This window comes from Strix aluco, chromosome 19 (assembly GCF_031877795.1).
Source record: "Strix aluco isolate bStrAlu1 chromosome 19, bStrAlu1.hap1, whole genome shotgun sequence".
NCBI classification, from domain to species: Eukaryota; Metazoa; Chordata; class Aves; order Strigiformes; family Strigidae; genus Strix; species Strix aluco.
This window is the reverse complement of record NC_133949.1, coordinates 5,111,282-5,130,220: the sequence shown is the minus strand read 5'-3', so window position 1 is coordinate 5,130,220 and position 18,939 is coordinate 5,111,282. Positions and strand designations below refer to the sequence as shown.

Here is an 18,939-nt window from a genome sequence, read left to right as displayed (position 1 = left end):
TAGATGTGCAGCTGCTCTGTCATGGTGCTTTCAGCAGGAAACTGCTTATTCAAAATTACGGGGGGAGCCATTTGATGATGGAAGGAGAGTCTTGCTCTCTACGCTCAGATAGAAGACTAAAAATACATAGAAATGCCAGGGAGGCAGGAGGAGAACCGCAGGCTTTTTCTCTGCCTCCAACATGATGTGCGTAACTGCGCTTAACGGTGTGCTAGAGCTTGCTCATTTACAGGAAAGATCAATGAGTGGCTTCTAGTTAAACTAATGAAGCAGAGCTGAGAGGCACTTTTCAGACCCAGAGCCTCGGAGGAGCAGATCCTTTTGCACCTGAATGCATCTTTTTAATTAAAAAAAAGTTTTACCAGCATATTCTGATTAAAATCTCAGCCCTGGTAGGTAATGATGACATTGGCACCTCCCAAATGAACTGCTGCTGAGTTCGGCGTGTGGGACCATGCTTAAGGCTGATTTAAAGCCTATCAAAGTGGATGGAAGCATTTCCATTTTCCTTTAGGGACTTGGCTCACACTTTACAAGTGTAATTTGAAGTGGAGCCAGAACGTGGCCCAGGCTTCATTGTAGAGGGAATTTGGTGGAAGGCTTTAAGGTCTGGATCGCTTTAAGGTCTGGGTTGACTTTAAGGCTTCCTGGTGACTTCCTGGTAAAATAAAATATCTTAACATGCTGATATGACTTGCAAAACCATGAGTAGTGTTGGAACAGCCCTTCTGCGTGACCTTGCTAGAGCAGAGGGATGCGTAAAAAGCAACCTCTGCTCGGCCTCTGAGGCTGCAGCAATGGACATTTTTTCCAGCAGGTGGTTCAGGAAAATTTGATGACTAATCTGGGAGCATTCAAGGTGGGATCTTCTGATTTTAGGCTTTGATTTTGTGTGTTTACAGGGAATTGCTATATTTGTCATTTTAAACTCGTACGAAACCCAGGAACGCTGATGAATTAGGCACTAATAACAATTAGTGTTGAAATCTAAACAAATGAATGAGAAGTGAGTCATAATGTCGTCATGACCTGAAGACACAGTGCTGCTCATTGTCTCTTTTCTTCTGCGTTGTTCACTTTATACATTCTAGTTTCCAGAACTCATTATTTCCATTTGGGTTTTGAAATGCATTTCAGAAAAAACTGAAAAGTTTCCAAAACTAAAGATAAAAAATGCTTTAGTTGATGAGAATGTTTTGTTCCACTAAATCTGAAATTTTGCTCCATTCACAGCTTTCATTTTTATTATAATTTATTATGAATTTTGAACTTAACACAAAACCAAAAATACAGGCACTCTCCATTCTGATGAGCTCTAAATGAGGCTTGATCCATTATCTTGAAATGCTACATTTCCTTTTTGGCAGAATTTCACTGAAATCACCATATTCCAAATTTTTTAAGAAAAAGTTTTTAGATGCTTTTGACTCATCTCTGTTTTCAGACATGGCCAGACCTTTACATGCTGAATTCACAGCAATTACCTGTAAGGCAAAAGTGTGAGAACAGAGTGGGGCACTTCACATCTGTGTCCTTTGTATTCATGGTGCAGTAGATCTCCAAGAGCAAAACATAGTGCATGCATGCCATAGATCCGTTCTTGAAAACGTGTCCTGTGCTGCTGCTCTGGGTTTTGTAGCCTCTGTCGTGCATTTGAAAGGAATAAAATAGAAGTAGCTGCTTCAGCAGAAAAGTTATTAGTGCTGGTGTGCCCTTGAGTGGCAAGCCTCCTATTTGGAGGCAATAGCTGAAATGAGACATGTTCCATTTTATGATTTTGTCTGTGAAGAAAGTCCTTTTAATCTCAATTTAATGAAAGCTGGCTTAAGATGTGTAAGTGACTGTGAGTGCTTGGAAGAGGCAGGAGTAAAGCTTGAAGTGGGCTCCAAAGCAAGATGAATCTCTTCTTTAGATGAGGCAGAATTTGGAATGTGGCTGGGTAACCACCATACACTTATTTGTTTATAAGTACACGATACTTCATTTAGATAAATGGCTTGGGAAATACTTCATATACATGGCAGAAAATGTGGCAGAATAAATTAGCTCAGTGACAGTTACATCAGGAGCACCCATCTTTTTCAGTCTCTCAGACCAAAATAACTGAGAACAGTCTGGCCTCGTTAATTGTTTACTGTTAACGGGGGATGTCTTATCATCCTTCTGCACTCCTACTAAATGACAGGGACTGCTTTTTCCACAGCACAGCCTTTCTCCAGATACAGCATTTTGAATATGTTGGTGAGAGTGCTGATATAAGAGCACCCACCCATCCCACGTAGGTGTCAGCAGGCTCTGCTGGGTCTTGCTCTTGTCCTTCATTGGTGCCTCACGAAAGTCCATGAGCCACCAGAAGACCCTACACAATAGGTCCCCTTGTCCTTCCCATCCCTGGTGTGCCAACATGTTTTATCAAGTGACTTTCAATATATTAGGCCAGCTGAGAGAGGGAACAGGAATGTCCCCTCCGTGGACCAGGGCCATCTCAGAAGCTGCAATGCCCTGACCTGAACTAGATGTATATCTAAGCAGATGTGTAGCAGGAACTTGGCTAGATGGGTAGACATCATGAAGAACCTTAAACTTGCTGGTTTTTGAGGACATAATATCTGATGGCAAAACTATTTTGTCCCCACAAGGTAGAACGATTAATACAGGCTGTTAATTTACGATTGTGAGAGCCTACCTCATTGTCCCCTTTCTCGGAGCTGTCATGAGTACGAGAAGCAGCCATGCTTTTGCTGGGTTTCTGTCCTGGTCCAAAACAAAGCTGTTGTTGCTTCTGGATGTTGATGTCACCAAAGTCCTGTAGACGTATGGCATGCAGCCCAGCCTGGGAAGTCCTCCTGTGCTGAATTGCTTCACTGTAGAGGCAAAGCATGGCCGAACACAACAGCACCGCCCTGTGATGGTGCAGGTGATATTGTACAATCCCTCTACACCCATACCGTGGGGGGTCCTGTTTGTCCATTTTCTCCTATACATCCTTCATCTAGAAACTCTCACTCTTCATCTTCTTCCCATGAAACCACACTGCCCACATCTTCTCAGCTGCTCTCCGGAGACAGCTGATGTGGAGGAGCTGTTGTAGCATGGAGTGAAACCCGGCTGCGTCAGCCAGCCCTCTGGTAAGAGAGCTGCTTATGTGAAAGAAATTCATGCTCTTCCCTGGACTCTTTGCTCTCTGGCTGTAATTGAGGGAGGGGAGGGTAATTTGCCTCCTAAGCAGCCTGGCTTCCTTCCCTTCCTGATCCAGTTAGCCCTCCCCGGTTTTGAAGCTGCTGGAAGGAGAAGGGATGGAGGAAATGGCTTTCCCATAAGACACTGAGTCCACAGCGCAGAGCCCCACCAGATTAAATGCCATCACAGCCCTCTTCTGGCAGTGGCCTGAAGCAAATTAGGTGGAGAGAGATGGGAAATGAAAGCACAGATCATGATGTTCAAGATGTATCATGGTCATGACAGACAAGAGCCCTGGCGTGGCTTTTGCAGATGCTTAGACACAGTGAGCTGCTCTCCCTGTGGCTTCTCCTGGAAAAAGATATGAAATTAAATCTGCAGAGAGTTATTGAATACAAAGACTCCACCTCTTGCTCAGGGAGTCCTTAAGCCACAGATTGCCTGAAGCTGGGAAGCACTGGGGGGCAGGTGTCACCATGTGCTTGCCTTGTTCTTCGTTCTCATCCCTGGATACTGGCACATGGTTGCCCTTGGAGAGGCCAGCCGTAGCGTGTGTACAAAGCCAGCTTGTCGTAATCTTTACACAGCACAGATGGGGCGTGTGTCCCTGCAGAGCACGGTGCAGAAGATGGGATCTTCCCACTGGGGAGGCACTGCTGGACTCCGCACTTCTGGGGCCATGGGTGCCTGCGGTCAGGGGACACTCCAGTCGATAAGGGTGCTGGAGTCAGACAAAAAGGAAAAGGGAGAAAAAGTGCAGTCAGACTGCACGACCCCGTGGTCGCTCTCTGTCTCATCTGTTGTGCGTGGTACTCCCCATGCTGCCTTCAGCCTTTCCAGGATGCCCAGCGCTGGCTTTTTGAATGCCCAGCAGTGCTCTGGGCATACGTAACGCTTCTGAGATGTCCACAGCCAGAGCGGTGTGGACTGCGAGGGAATGGGAGGGGCACGTGGGAGGCGGATGCCACCACATGGGGTAGCCTAAAGCGCAGCGCAGTTTTGGCAGACTTGGAAAATAGCAATTTTGACTTAAAAGACAAATTTCTACAGTGAGAAGCTGTTTTGTGTGCTGTTCCAGGCTTCGGCTGAAAAAGTAGAAATACTCTTCCTGGGAATGTCTGATTAGAATATAATCACCATTTTCATACTTCTTGGTGCTTTTTGAGGCTCTCAGTTACAGGGAATGGTAATTGGTTTCTTCATGTTAGAATAAAATATCTGAGTATGCATGTTCGTAAGTATGTACACATACAAATAAATGAAACATTAATTGTTTTTATCAACACGCTTCATTGAGAGAAAAAATTCCTTATGAGCTCTTTTTATGGCTCTCTAATAGCTATTTGGGTGACAATCTGTCTGAAACCAGCATTGTGGGATTGTATCACTTTCACTGCAGTTATTTCTAATTGGCAAATCAAGGACAAGAGGAGTCAGGGAAGAACAGATAAGGACTGTGCTCCTGTTATTAAAATGCAATCTCAAAATTGGCCTGTGCTGAGTGAAATGTAGTGCCACTAACCAGGCTTGCAGTACCTTTTGCAGGGATTGAAGGCATCATTATTCTGCAGAGGTTTTCTTTTTTTTTGAGGGGTAGATTAATTAGTGATTTTTAAAAAAGGGATGTAATATGAAAATAGAAACAAATGGATATTTGCTGATCTTAAACAAAGACTATGCCTTTGAGGACTTAGAATTGAAATTCTTAAAATCTATTAAGTACTTAGTGAGATGACTACACATAACAGGACAAGGGAAAGCACAGAAGTGTGGTAACCACACTAGTATCAAATGAACGAACAGTATCCTGGCAGATAAACACATTTAAATGGACCTTTAAAAGACTCTAACTTTGTCTTCCTTGTCCACCAACCTGTTGTTCTTATAGACCCCAGCCACAGTTCAGGTCCTCGTGTGCTATTTGCTACGTGGACAAAAAGGACTGTATACCCTGACCCATCTCATCTGTATTTAGCTTCTAGTCTGGCAAAATCACACGATGGATGGTCCCATCTCCTCCATGCTCTGAGGAACCTAGAAGACATCTCAGACAGGCTTTTCAGTCTGGTACCTGTGGACACTGGCTGTCCAGTAATTATTTTACGGTGTCTGTGAAGAGAGTAAGAAAAGAAAATTCTTGTATGATACACAGTAATCTAACTTGGAGAAGTTTCTGAAGGGATCTTCTCAACTGGAAAATTTCACAGGACTCGGAGATTAGAAACATCTGAAAAACACCATAGTAGACATTAAATTTAAAATATCCCTAAAAGGCCTTGCTGCCTGAAATAATTTCAAATATTCCAGTATCTTGAACGGGCCTCAGCTGAGGTTAGACTGCCATTGCGCCAGGAGCCGTCCGCATGTGTTGTGACAGCCTCTCTCCTCATATGATTGTATCTCAGTTAGGCTCCATGAGCTGTAAAAGAAGAGAACAAAGGTTGATAGCACAGAAATAACTTGTCAAGATGCTCTGTGGAAGAACCAAGATAAGATTTCACACCTTCTCTACCCTAGCCCAGTGGTGTCCTCGCTGTGACCTCCAAACATCTGTCTTAAGCATCTCTGCATAGGAACTGTAGAATAATTCAGTCTGGAAGGGACTTTCGGTGGGCTGTAGTTCACTTCCAGCTCAAAGCTGGCCAAGCTTCAGAGTCAGATCAGCTTTCCCAGGAACTTGCCTAGTCAAGGATAGAGAATAGAGGCTCCACAACCTCTTGTGGTCCCAGTGCTGGATGGTCTTGTTGTGCATCCTGACTGTGGGAGCTGAGCATAGAGAAGGCATTAATTGCTCGCATTAATATAAATAGTTTGAAATCAAAATAGTTACAGAGCTAGAGCTTGCTGTAAGGTGCACATAGGAGGGAGGACTGCAGCCCTGGGATGCTCACGGCCATACACCCAGCCAGCTGGCACTGTAGGGGCAGAGGGGCCATGGCTCTCCTACCCACCCCTCTGCTCCCCAGGATACTTGGACTACGTACTGTCTACGTCTGCAAGGAATTTGTGATATTTCAGGCTTTTCATAAGCACAAACAGATGCCTAAACAGCAAAGCGGTTGTGATTCTGTGTGTTTTATCTTTTGTATAAAGCTCCTGCTTGGACCTGTCAAGTGCAGTCTTACACATGATTGATCTATAGCAATTTTGTGTGTGTAGCTTAACCTTCAGCCAGTGTTCAGGGCAGTGGCCAGACAATATAGCCAGTGTGGAGACCCACCTAGCTGTCCTTTCTGGGAAGGATGATCAAAAGGGCATCCTGATATAGTGGCTTGTGGCGCTTTTTCTGCAGCACTTCAGCCGGGTAATACCAGAGTCATCTGGGGACAGCACAGAGCTAACACTTCATCTGGGTCTTACTGCTGTTAAATTGCACTGAAGAGGTGCAATATAGTCAGCACAACAGCCAGCCAGTGTTTGCTTCGTGAAAAATCATTAGTTGTGATGCTCTCCAAAGTGGTGTCCATGCTGTGACCAGACCCCAAGGTAAGCGGAAAGAAATGAAGAAGATGCCTTATGCTGGGCTTTTGGGAGTGGGGGAGCTTTGAAATGTGCTCCTCAGGAATGTGGTGCCAGCTGTAACAAGCTAATGGAGTCTGCAAGCAGCAGAGATGGGATTTCAAAACCACTTGGATCTCTACGCTGGCAGTTCAGCCAAAGGAACAATTTGCAATGTGGCTTATAAGAGGATTTAATGTGAAGCAAGATGCTTTCTGGGCAACCATCAAGGACACTTTCCTACTGTAACAGTGGGGTACATGAGCATGACTGATGCCCAGTTGATGGTAGGTAGAGGTGGATGCGGCTGTGCTGGGGAAGGGTTACTGCTGCTCTTCTGGGCATTAATGTCATCTCAGATCTCCTAATGGAGCTGTGACCAAAGGTGCTCTTGTTCCAGTGGGTTGGGTCACCCTAAGCAGCAGTAGAAAGTATGTTCTGCCTTCATTGGTTTTGGTTGAGTTAGGTTTAGGAAGGGCTCATGCAAGCGGCTTTGTCACAGAATCACAGAATCATCTAGGTTGGAAGGGACCTTGAAGATCATCTAGTCCAACCGTTAACCCAGCACTGACAGATCCCAACTACACCAGATCCCTCAGCACTATGTCAGCCCGTGTCTTGAACACCTCCAGGGATGGGGACTCCACCACCTCCCTGGAGGTGATGTCAGCAGATCTGGAGTATTTTCTTAAGGTACCCTGTGATTCTTTAGTTATTATAAATAATCCAAACATGTAAGTTCACTGTAGATAGGGAAAAGCGGGAACTGACCAAGATTTGCCTTTTTCATACCACCAAGGCAAGGCCCTTTTGTAATGTGGAGGACGTAAGACCTGGGCATGCAGGTGTATCCACAACAGCCCTCATCAAAACCATGTGAATCCTTTCTGCGTTTGACACAAAGTTGTTGCTGTTGCTGGTTAGACAGAGAGGCTGCAATCCTGGCTCTGAGAAAGACAATGGGACTTGTGCTGCTGATCTCAGGGAGGGCAGGACTTAATAGCAAAACAAGGCTTTGATCAAGATCAGATTGTACAGGAGAAGTGTTAATCCTATTATTAATAAAAATAGGGATGCAGCTCTGTTTTTAAATAGCACTGTGTATAACAGGAGGAAAAAAAAACCCCAACATTTTGCATCAGACACATTTTTGCTTCCATCCCTTCCAAATCTGTCCCCACTCACTGTGCAGCCTTGGTCCTCTTAGCTAGTGCTTTTGTGCACTAGTTGAAGGATTGAATTTCTGGCTACTGTGAGCAAGTTCAAGTCCTCTGAAGTCAGTGGCCATGCACCCAAAGTACATCTGCATCAGGAAAATGCTGTGGTCTTTATTAAACCAACATCTAATGGTGAGTACGAGCCCTGGCCGCTTGCTCTGGAAACTTTTGAAGATGAAAGAGAGAGTCCAGATGGATGGCCACCAAGGTAATTCGATGGTCTTGGAGTGTTCCATGGGTAGATCTGGTAGCTGCACCACAGTTATCACCCTAAACACTGCTCCTAAAGACAGGGCCTCCAAATTTAAAATCACAGCTCCAGCTCAGTGGCTGTTCTGTCCTGACAGGGAATGTTTCAGGAGTTGGCCAGACTTGAAGGAGTGATGTTCCACAGATGATGGTGCCTACCATGTTGAGATGAGCAGGTGTTAGTAGGTTATTAACCTTAGAGAGCCTTTGCACAATGCTTTGCCTGTACACGTACCAGAATTTTAACATCCCTTTTTAGCAGAGGTTGAAGGCTGTCTGTGACAATCAGTTGTCAGTGGTTTTGCTGATGATAGCTTCAGAGCCACGGCAATTGCTCAGGCTTTAAACTTCCATACTTGGTTTTTGATGCAAAGTATTCATTATTTCAAAGTATGAGATGGCTCCACTGAAGAGGGGATTTTCACACTGCCAGAGAAAATAAGCAGATGGTAGAGTGAATGGCAAAAATATGACAGAGCTGCCCTGGTCTCTAACCATCTGGTTTGGACCTTCGTTTAACATATCAAACTTAACACGCACTAAGTGCATGAGGATCTGTCCTTGGTAGAATGGACAGATACTTTTTCCCCTCTAAAACAAGGGCCAGAGGACAGCTAGGTTCCAAATTTCACTTGCCCTGCCCGAGCTGCCCATAGCTCATTACTGAAGTGGCAGTCGGGTGGCTGTGACGGCGCAGCATCGCTCGTGGGTTTGGCAGGACCAAGAAAACAGGTTTTGTGCTGGACCCCCCCAACTCTTCTGGACATCAGTGCTGAGCATTTCCTCCCGTCTAACCCATGATCAACTAAAATACAGCAAGAAAATTCAGAATGGAGCGTTTTTCAAAGGAATGTGTATACCTATGGTTCAGACACATCCATCTCCCTCTACCTCGGTGGTGGCTGGGTGGCAGAGCAGGCTTCGTGCACCAGGGACAGGCAGGACCCTTTGAAGCCTCTCCTGAGAAGAACAAGATCTAAAACTAAGGTAGAGAGCCTTAGATAAACCTGACAGTTTGTTTCAACACTGTTGTTCAGAATCCTTTCCAAGCATAATGAATGAGAATGACTGTGGCAAAAACATTGGAGAGCTTAGGAAACATTGTCAGTCTGGCTTTGAGCACTGACAAGGCATGAAATACCTCATGTGCCTGTGTGTCTGTACGTACTCACAGGCATTCACACCAAATAATAGACACACAGACACTGCATACGTTTCCTCCCTCTATATTTGCATGCTCTAGTTTTAAACTCATTAGCTGCTCTTTTTGGTGAGTTACTTCAGCAGTTTTCTGCAGAGACGAGAGGCTGAGTCACATTCAGTCGTATCCATCTACGAACATCTATGGAGGAGCTCGGCTTCCTTCCAGCGCCTTCCCCATCAGGGTTTGATGAGAGGATATCTATAATTACAGATCGCAGAAGCCACAGTCGTGATGTGCTGGAGTTAAGAGGACTGGAAAGAGCTCGGTGGAGCTGGGGTGCTGTCAGCTCAGGAGCTGCTCTATCACGCGCCTGCCTCTCTCTGCATAAATAATTCTGTTTCAGAACTGCCTCTTACAGTTAAAATGATACATGGCACCTTCCCCCCTCCTCCTGCCACTCCCCACGTGGAATCATGTTAGTCTGAAGAACCGTCTATGGATAATTTTCTCTAAAGGCTTTTTTGCATGAAAAATAGATCAAAATTCTGTTGAACTATTTATGCTATTTTAGTTTTACAGCTTTGACAGAAATGGTAATAGGAAAATGAGATCAAGATGCTTTTGGTACATTACTGGCAATAAAAAAAAAAAAAAAAAGAGCAACCTCCAAGTAGTTCAGGGTCAAATCCTGAAGGTAATTTCTGTACTAGGAGCATACAAAGCCCAGCATGTTTTTCTCCCTCTGAAATGGCTTACAGGTATTGTTGATGCTGTTTTTAAGGCACTTGTCTTTTACGAGTCTGTAATAATCTTTGCATTATACTATTACAACATAATCAGGTCCTTGTCATGCTGCCAAGACTGATCAGATAACATTAGAGCACTGAGGAATTTTAGTACTAAACTTATTAGGAGAGACCCAGATTTATACCACGGTAGTTGCAAACCACTTTAGCACATAACTGGAGCTTTGTGCTCTGTAGGCCTGCGGGTCTCAGCCCTATGGGAGCTGGTGATACAAATTTTGGCTCCAGCTCCAGCCAAGGCTGGGAGTTCAGGTGTGAGAGCATCTCTCCAGTTTCACCAAGCATTTGTGAGATGTGGGTATAAAAATACTCTGTTCCTCTTTTCTTAAAAAAAATACACTTTTGGAAGTACTAAAATGACAAAGCTACAGTTGTTCTGGTTGCTGTAGTTTAATTTTGCAGCGATTAAAATATCAGTCCTGATGTACTGAGAAGCAAAACGCTTCTTTTCAGCAGCTTTTCCAAGCCAAGAGGATGCAGACACTTGTCATTACAGCTAATCCTCCCCGTGCTGTGCTTTGATCGGAGTCTTTTAAATGTAGCTTCCCACCAAGCCCATTCTTATGCGTCTTATCTGGTGATAAAATCAAATCAATACCTATTGTAGCCAGGAATGATGCACTATTTAAAACAGGTTGTGTTGCATTTGTTGGAGAAGCACAGCATAAATTTTTCATTGGAAAAACCTCCAGTTTAGGCAAACACAATTGAGGTATGTATCATTCTCCTTGAACTGTGGCGGCACAGAAGAATCACTGCTTTGCATTGATGTGAAGATTGCTTTATTCTAACATCTCCAATATGTCAAATGTTAAACTATTTATGTTCCTTGCCGAGTTAAGAGGGTGAAAACCATGGTTATTACCTGGTATTGCTGTAGATTAGTATCTGTGGAGTGAATTGTGCACCTGAGTTCCACTCTCATTTGGCATTTTTAAGTGGCTATTATAAAAGGAATGAATTTAGTAGTCTCAGCAGGAAAGGTAAGACATTTGGACACTGAACAATCTGGACATTTCTGTTATTGGTCTGGCACAAGATAGACAGGAACCTGTCCAAAGTGGTATCATCCATGAGGATAAAATGTGAGAAAAGGAATACCAAAAAAGAAAAAGAATGTATTGTTTTAAATGTAGTATACCCTCTCCTCCCACTTCCATTCTCTGCTTGAATGGACATGGTCTGAGATGGTCAGGTTAGGACATGGTCCATTCAAAAATCATATTTTAAGGAGGTGGCACGTGAATACCATGCCTGATCTGGCTGCTTAGTCCTGATCCTCTCGGAAAGGTTTTCTGTGACCTCATGGCAGAGAAAAGAAATCTAGGGGTTTAGCAATGAAATTTCTTTTCCTGTTTCAGCTGCAGGATGCTGAGTCTCTTTTGCTTCTTCATAGAGGTTTCCAAGATAATTTATTAGTTGTTCGGGATGAAGTTGTGTTGAGATTTCCCACAAGACGTTCTCTGTTGGGTCCATCAATGCAGACGTTGTCCCTGCCCATACAGTGTTGCCTTCTTCTGAGATCGATGTACCAGAGGGTTTGTTCCTCCTCATGCTCAGAAACGTTTTGCCATCTGGTTGTTCTGCTTGTTGGTCTTGGCTATAGATACAACACTGTACCTTTGCTGGATCTATAGCAAAATGGCCTCAAAGGTGGTACATTTACTGCTTTTGTATAAATTCTCCATTCACTGGTCCTCCTTTGATGTGATCTGTGAAAATCCACATCTCCCAATTAAAAAGCAATCCTCTTCAGGGAGTGCTTGTGTCCACCTGCAGAGATCATGAATACTAAATCCCACTGCAGCAGAAGTAAAAAGTTCATGAAGAGAGCTGATTTTCTTTCTTTTTTTTCCCCCTCTGTATGTGGTTTCTTAACTCACCTTCATGTAATTCAACTTAACATTTCTACTGAAGTTCTTGCTGTGATTGTTACATGAGATAGTGGCATTCATAGGAGCTTGAAGGAGCACTTCAATGATGATACAGGATATAACATATATATAAAAATATATATAAAAATGTAAAATGTTATCCAGCTTGCTGTGTGTGAGTTATGCAACTTCTGATTGTCGCCCATAAACAGCCGTCAGCTAACGATGTGGAGGTGTTTATTTACCAGAATTTGGATTTAGCAGACTTGCTGTGGTACGTGTCTCTCAGCTACATTACATGAGCCTTGTGCCAGGGAAATAAAGGTGCTACTGCTAAGTTATACTTGTAAGTACCAAACCATGAGGCTTTCTAGAGGAAGTAAGGCCAACACACTGCCTTTGCTTTGTGCTGAGGATGCTTAAATACCAGGCAGGTACAGCATTGCCTCTCTCTTCCAGAGGGATGTTAAGTGTAGGGATCACAGAATCATTCAGGTTGGAAAAGACCCTCGGGATCATCGAGTCCAACCCTCAGCCCGACTCTACAAAGTTCTCCCCTACCCCACATCCCCCCACAGCTCATCCAAACGGCCCTTAAACACACCCAGGGATGGGGACTCCACCCCCTCCCTGGGCAGCCTATTCCACTCTCTGACCACTCTGTCTGGGAAACATTTTTTCCTCATGTCCAGCCTAAACCTCCCCTGTTGCAGTTTAAAGCCGTTCCCTCTTGTTCTGTCACTAATTTCCTGTGAGAAGAGACCAGCACCAACCTCTCTACATTGTCCTTCCAGGGAGCTGTAGAGTGATGAGGTCTCCCCTCACCTTCTCCTCCTCACACTGAACAGTCCCAGCTCCTTCAATCTCTCCTCACAGGATTTATTCTCCAGGCCCTTCCCCAGCTCGTTGCCCTCCTCTGCCCTCGCTCCAGCCCCTCGAGATCTCTCTCGTATTGAGGTGCCCAAAACTGGACACAACCCTCCAGGTGTGGCCTCACCAGTGCAGAGCACAGGGGCACTATCACCTCCCTGCTTCTGCTGGTCACACTATTTCTAATCCAAGCCAGGATGCCGTTGGCTTTCTTGGCCACCTGGACACACTGCCACCTCACGTTCAGCTGCTTGTCAATGAGAACCCCCAGTTCCTTCTCTTCCAGACATGGTTGCTCCAAAAGCGCTGTGTGTTTACTTCTCCTTGCACAAGCTGCCGCTATGGGAATCCTTGACCCCCCTGCCTGGAGGGTGAGGAGTTTGGCTTGGGCTGCCCTGCTCCACATCCCATTGCCTGCTCGAGCCTTGTTCCTGCTGCCGTGGAGCACCCGTGCCCCGCCGGAGAGCAGCAGCAGCCATGCTTTGGGCATGAGGGGTTACAAAGCTTTGGGAGAATGACTTCTTCATCCCATTCCTGACCCCTTTGCTGCTCTGGCATCTTGGGGAGCAGGACGTGGCAGCACGGGCTTGGCCCTGGGAACATCCCCCCATGGTGTCCTGCAGGGACATGGGATGGAGCACAGACAAAGCAGGAGCAGAAAGGATAGAAAGTGCTTCAGCTACATAGCCTGAAATGTATCTGGATGTGTTGTTTCTTCTGACAAAAGGAATAATTTGGAGAGATACTGTCTCTCAGAACTATACAAGGGAGCATGAGGAGAAATGATTATTTCTTTGCCTTTTTTGCTGTTTCTTAGTTTTATTATTTAGGTCTTTGTTCTGATACATTCCTTATTATTTTTGCTGCCCTGGGTAATTGTGTTTTTCCCTTAACTTAGGAAGTTACTTTTAAAAGAAAGGAGGGGGGCGAAGATAAGGCAAAGCTGTTAAATGGGAAATCTATTGCTAATTAAGGCATGGTTTTGCTAATCGCCTTAGAAATGAAGTTATCAGCTGAAAAAGCCTGGAGTTTGTGTAATAAAAGTTAGGAGTGGGTTTTTCCCCCCTCTGTTTCCTTCTGTCACAATACATTCAGAGATTAAAAGTTTACCTCGCAGACTCATCTTGACACCATTAGACATGATGTCTCTTTGCATTAACTGCAGGTGGGCTTGAGCTGTTCTAGGATATATTTCAGTCTGAATAGTTAAAATTTGGCAAAGTTATAAGCAACTAAAGTCAGGATACTTTAATGGGAGCTGTCAGTGTTCATCATAGATGTCACACTGCGCTTCAGCTAAAACGGTGCATCCAGGACCCAAGGTAGTCGCTGTCCCTTCTCATTTTTTTAAATTATTATTATTATTATTATTAATGATATCCCAGGGATGAGGAGGAAGCATAGCATTATATAAGGCAGCAGCCCAGGGCCACCAATAGTATGTTTTTTCATCTGGAGGTGCTGGTGGTTGAGAGGAGAAGGTGCTGTGCTGGGGCAGGGCACCGTCCTGGCACTCCGCTGGCTGGAGGGGGAGCGAGGAACCAGCCCCAGTGTTGCCTCTGGTCTTGCAGAAGTCCTTCTCTCTTTTTCTGATGTTGGCTTTCTTTGTGCAAAAAGCAGATGGTGAGTCCGAATTCCCTTGTATGGCTTGCAGCCACGTGAAGAGAAGTGAGATGTACGAGTTATTCTGACATCCCAGGGGAAGCAGCCCCTGCGTCAGTATTTTCTGATGAAAATATTCTCCTTACGTTAATAATTTTATCTTCTGCTTCCCTGGCAGTGGGCACCATGGCATAGGAAGGACGGCTTGAAGAAGGCTGGAAAGAGGAACAAGGTTTTCTTAATATATATGCATTAAACCTCTGATTTCAAAGTTAATTTTCACCCATTCTCTTGCAAGAGCTGTGGCCATACCTTCTCCCATGTGTGTCCTTTGCTGCTCAGCAGGTCCTAGCTGGACGTCCATGCTGCTGCACCTGCCCCCAAGGGAGGGAGCCCTGGGGGGCCCCGCGCTCCATGGGATGAGTGGAGGAGAAGAGCACGTGGTGGAGGAAGCAGCTCTAACCTGCTGGAGAGGGTGGGGTGGGACAAGGCAGCAGCCCCCTCCCCGTGCTCAGCAGCATCCTCCTGCTTGGGCCAGGTGGCATCCAAACACATCTTCTAATAGCACCAGCTCCACCAGCCTCAAGGCATGGGCTTGGCCAACCCCTGCAATGTGTATTTCTATCCCTGCTCGGCTGGGGAGCGCAGACGATGCCTTGAGCCTGGTGTAGCACGGGACAGGCTTTTGGCACCCTCCTGGGTGGTGGATCTCCTCTGCGTCACCCTTTCCTGCCTGCCTGGCTCCTTTGACATTAGGCAGATTGCCAAAAGCCCTTTTGTTTAAATAATGCTTCTTGGGAGTAATTGCTGGCTCCGGCAGACAGGAGCAAAGCAAATTGATAGCTGCAGTATATTTTTGACAGCAAAGGGAATCATGGACAGTAATTGTTCTTAACTGCATAACACTTGGAAAATTGTTTTTGTGGCTGCTGCAATGAACTGGTCAAGTGAAATTGGGATTTTCTCGCTGTCTCTATTACATGCACAAAGGACCCTCAGTAGGCTGTGTTTTGTGAGCGGTCTTCCATTCTCCTCCAGGAGTGCAGTAACCGCAGCGGGTGTGCACTTTCCCAGGCAATGCCAGGGTGCCTCCTCCCTCAGCTTGCTCGCAGTCCTGTCTCACAGGCCTGGTCACCGTTGTTTTCCCCGATGCTCCCAAACGCTTCATTACTCATGTCCTAGATGAATGAAGGTCATGTCCTAGGGATCAAGATGTATAGAGTGCTCCACGAGAGCACCGTAAAAACAACTTTGATTTTGCAAATGGAGCCCTGAGGACTGGTGGTAGAGGAGATGCTGATGTCTTGGCTGGGAGGTACACGTGCACAAGAAGGGCACCAGGACCTCCCTTGAAGCTCTACTGCCATATTGCATCACACCAAATCTGTTCCCCATTTTGGGTTATCCCCAGTGCAGGTCACTGAGATGCCAGTTGTTTCATAAATGCTTTCACACACCCATGACACCTTTGTGCTTCTGAAGGGTGATTAGAAAGCAAAGCTGGGTCACCCCATCACTGGATCATGGTGATGAAGTCTCATGGTAACCAAAGTTTGCCTCACACATGTGCAAAAGCTTCTAGAAAGTAGATGACTGATGCAGTTTCAGCTGTAGTCAGACAATTCACAGCTTGATAGGAATCACTGCTTTTCCATGCTGAATCCTTAGGACACTCACATTTTGCTTGGAAAATAATTGGAAGTGTATTATCCACCAGCTTTCTGAAAAACACGTCAGAGATCTCGGGATGATGGATTTGTTTTCTGTTTGTTTCTCTGGGATTTCTTCACTAGAATTTAGTGTTAACTGGTTATTTATAAATCCAAGCATCTTTCTGTATGCTTGATTACTCCTGTGTGTAGACTGATGGAGAAGTTATTGAGTCACTGGAGGGGAATGCTTCTATTTTTAATTCTGCGTCTCGTTACGGGTGGATGAATGGCAAGCTGATAGTCATGTTGAAATTTGAATGTCAGAAAACAAGGGAGAAACTTGAGATTTGCTCATCATATTTAACCTGCTATGTTACATACTCTAGCTTGAGTCTTTAAACATGCCTTTACATGCCATCCATGCATATTTTATAAAATTAAGTGATCATGATTTCATCCTTTGTAGGAAGCAATATAAAAGACTCTGCCTTGTTAAATAGACTAAACATGAATTAATTTGACAATACCTCATTTTTCTGATTGGTCTTAATGTTGTGCTGGCTCTTGATTACCCATCTACTAAGAGATAATTCTTCAAGGAATTAGCAGAAACAACATGCTGGACTGATTGTCCTGTTAATGCTGTTAGTTGCAGTAAATAGAGTATCTTAAGGGGTTGTGGGTTTATTTGCTATGAACATGAAAAATCTGCTTAACAGAAAGGTAATCTATTTGTTAAAGGTCTTTGGTGGGACAAATGTCTGCTCAATAAGGACATAAATGAAGGTTCCCAAAGAACTGTCTGCCCTCGGGGTCTGAGTGCCACAGGGGTGAAGTTGCTGCAGGTTGGGACATCAGGGCATCAGTGAGGTGATGACTTCCAGCCTCGCTGGGAGGTCTGCTGAGCCCTTTTGGTTGTGGTGTCTCACAGTTCATCTCATGTTGGCACCAAGAGAACAAAGTCTGGGGCCTTTCTGCAGGCTGTTCACCACTCCCCAGTCTTGGTCATTGCAAGGATAAAGCATCACACTGAGCTTGTAGGGCAAGTACACTTCATGCTTCATGGCCATGGAGGATGTCCACTGGATTGCAGCCCCTGTGCTGTCACCTGTCACCTGTTCACGTCCATTTTCAGATAGCAGCAGGAACAGAAAGTTCTTGCCAGGCCACATGGGAACAAGCAACATCTTCCTGGGGCCACGGTTTACTCCTCTCTACACTGAGGACAGCGATGCTGGATGCAACTTGGCTGTTTCCCGTGTAATAGATCTCTTTGCTCCTGTTGTTACCAGTGGAAATGTTTATAAATGCCTTGTAAAAACAGCTAGATTTTTAAATTTATAATGACAATTTAGGCTTTATTTAGGAGATAGAAGTATGGTCTTTCTTTGAATAAGCGCCTTTTTTGAATTAAATTTTTATTGATCTCTCTCTGGAACTGACTTGTGGATACACATATAACCGTTGCCCTTTGCACAATGCCCAACACTCTTTTTCTCTCAGGTTATTACAAAGTGTGCATTTCAAGATAGTTTGTACAGATATTGCAGAAATCTAGGAAAGCTGTCTAGCATAAAGCCATGTGAATCATTTAAGTAAAACACGGAAAGACGATAGTGCACCTTTACTGCTAGAGGCAAGCTTGCTGGAAAATGACATTTTAATTACATCACGGTTTTTACATTTTTAAAATAATTATTCTGATCTCAAATCAGGACAAAACCTAACAAATCCCAAAAACTACAAAAACAGGTGGTGCTGGGGATCTTCCAGGGCTGGCAGTTTTATTCAGTGTTGTGGTTGAACGCAGCAGCTTTGGGAACACCCAAGGGCAGAGCTCAATGCTCCTATTTCACCAAGACATTGACAAACTAAAGAACTGAGCAGGCAAGAAACGCAGGCAGTTTCTGTCAAACTATTGCCTTGGGAATATTCCTTTTAAAAAAACGTATTTTTTTCTTTAGAACTACCTTGTTCACTTCTTATTTGCTTTGCCAGCATGTGGCCTGTTGCAGAATTTCAAGCAGACCTTGTGGACTTTGCCGACCAGAGGCAAGCGTGGATGCGCCTCGATAGGAGGGATGGGCATGTCCCTCGTCTCAGAGATCAGCTCTGAATTCGCTCTGGAGGCATGAAATTGTATTTAAAAGTGTTCAGAAGGGTCAAAAGGCAGAACAGGAGTAAGATGGGATTTTTTTGCTACGTGTTTATGTACCAGCTAATAAAATGGGGCTCTGATTTTCTGAAGTGGGCTCCTATATTCTGCATCATTCCAAGTGAGGACAGCATGAGTAGCAGGATTACCCCAGGGAAGACTTCTCCCTTCCATATGGTCCCTTACTCGTGTCACCTGGGCTTGGGATGTGCATGTGCCTCACGTTGAGTGGGTAAACCCACCGCTTAGAGATGAAAAAGGGCAGCTGATCCACCCAGGAGGCTCCTCGTGCTGCCGGGAGAGCGGATTGAGCAGGGTCGGTAAAATTTAGGGAACGCAGATGGGATAAAAGGTGGTGAGCCTGGAAGAGATCCCAGAAACGATGGGTGTTATAACAACTGTGCAAAATGATAATGCGGAGCAGACTGCAAAATAGGCGAAACTGGGATTATTAGGCCTGTTTGGCATATGTGTTTGTAACGATTGCCTGGTGCCTGGTGTCCTGGATACATGTCTTTAATTTAAGATAAATAACTTATTGGTGAAGACAAACAGGGAGGTAAGAACCCAGGTATGGCAAGTCCTTCTGTGAATTCCCTTTCCGTGTGACAAAAAGAAGATCTCAAAAGATTTTATTAACTTGTAAACTGTGATTTAAGGGAATTTTAAACAGCATGTGAAAGAAAAATAAT

At 44.7% G+C, this 18,939-nt stretch overlaps 1 protein-coding gene across 1 annotated transcript in view; it reads left to right on the top strand.

Moving 5' to 3' along the window:
* GALNT17 (polypeptide N-acetylgalactosaminyltransferase 17) overlaps positions 1-18,939 on the top strand; it is a 224,616-nt gene that overhangs the window by 185,409 nt on the left and 20,268 nt on the right. The gene's annotated exons all lie outside the window — the stretch shown is intronic.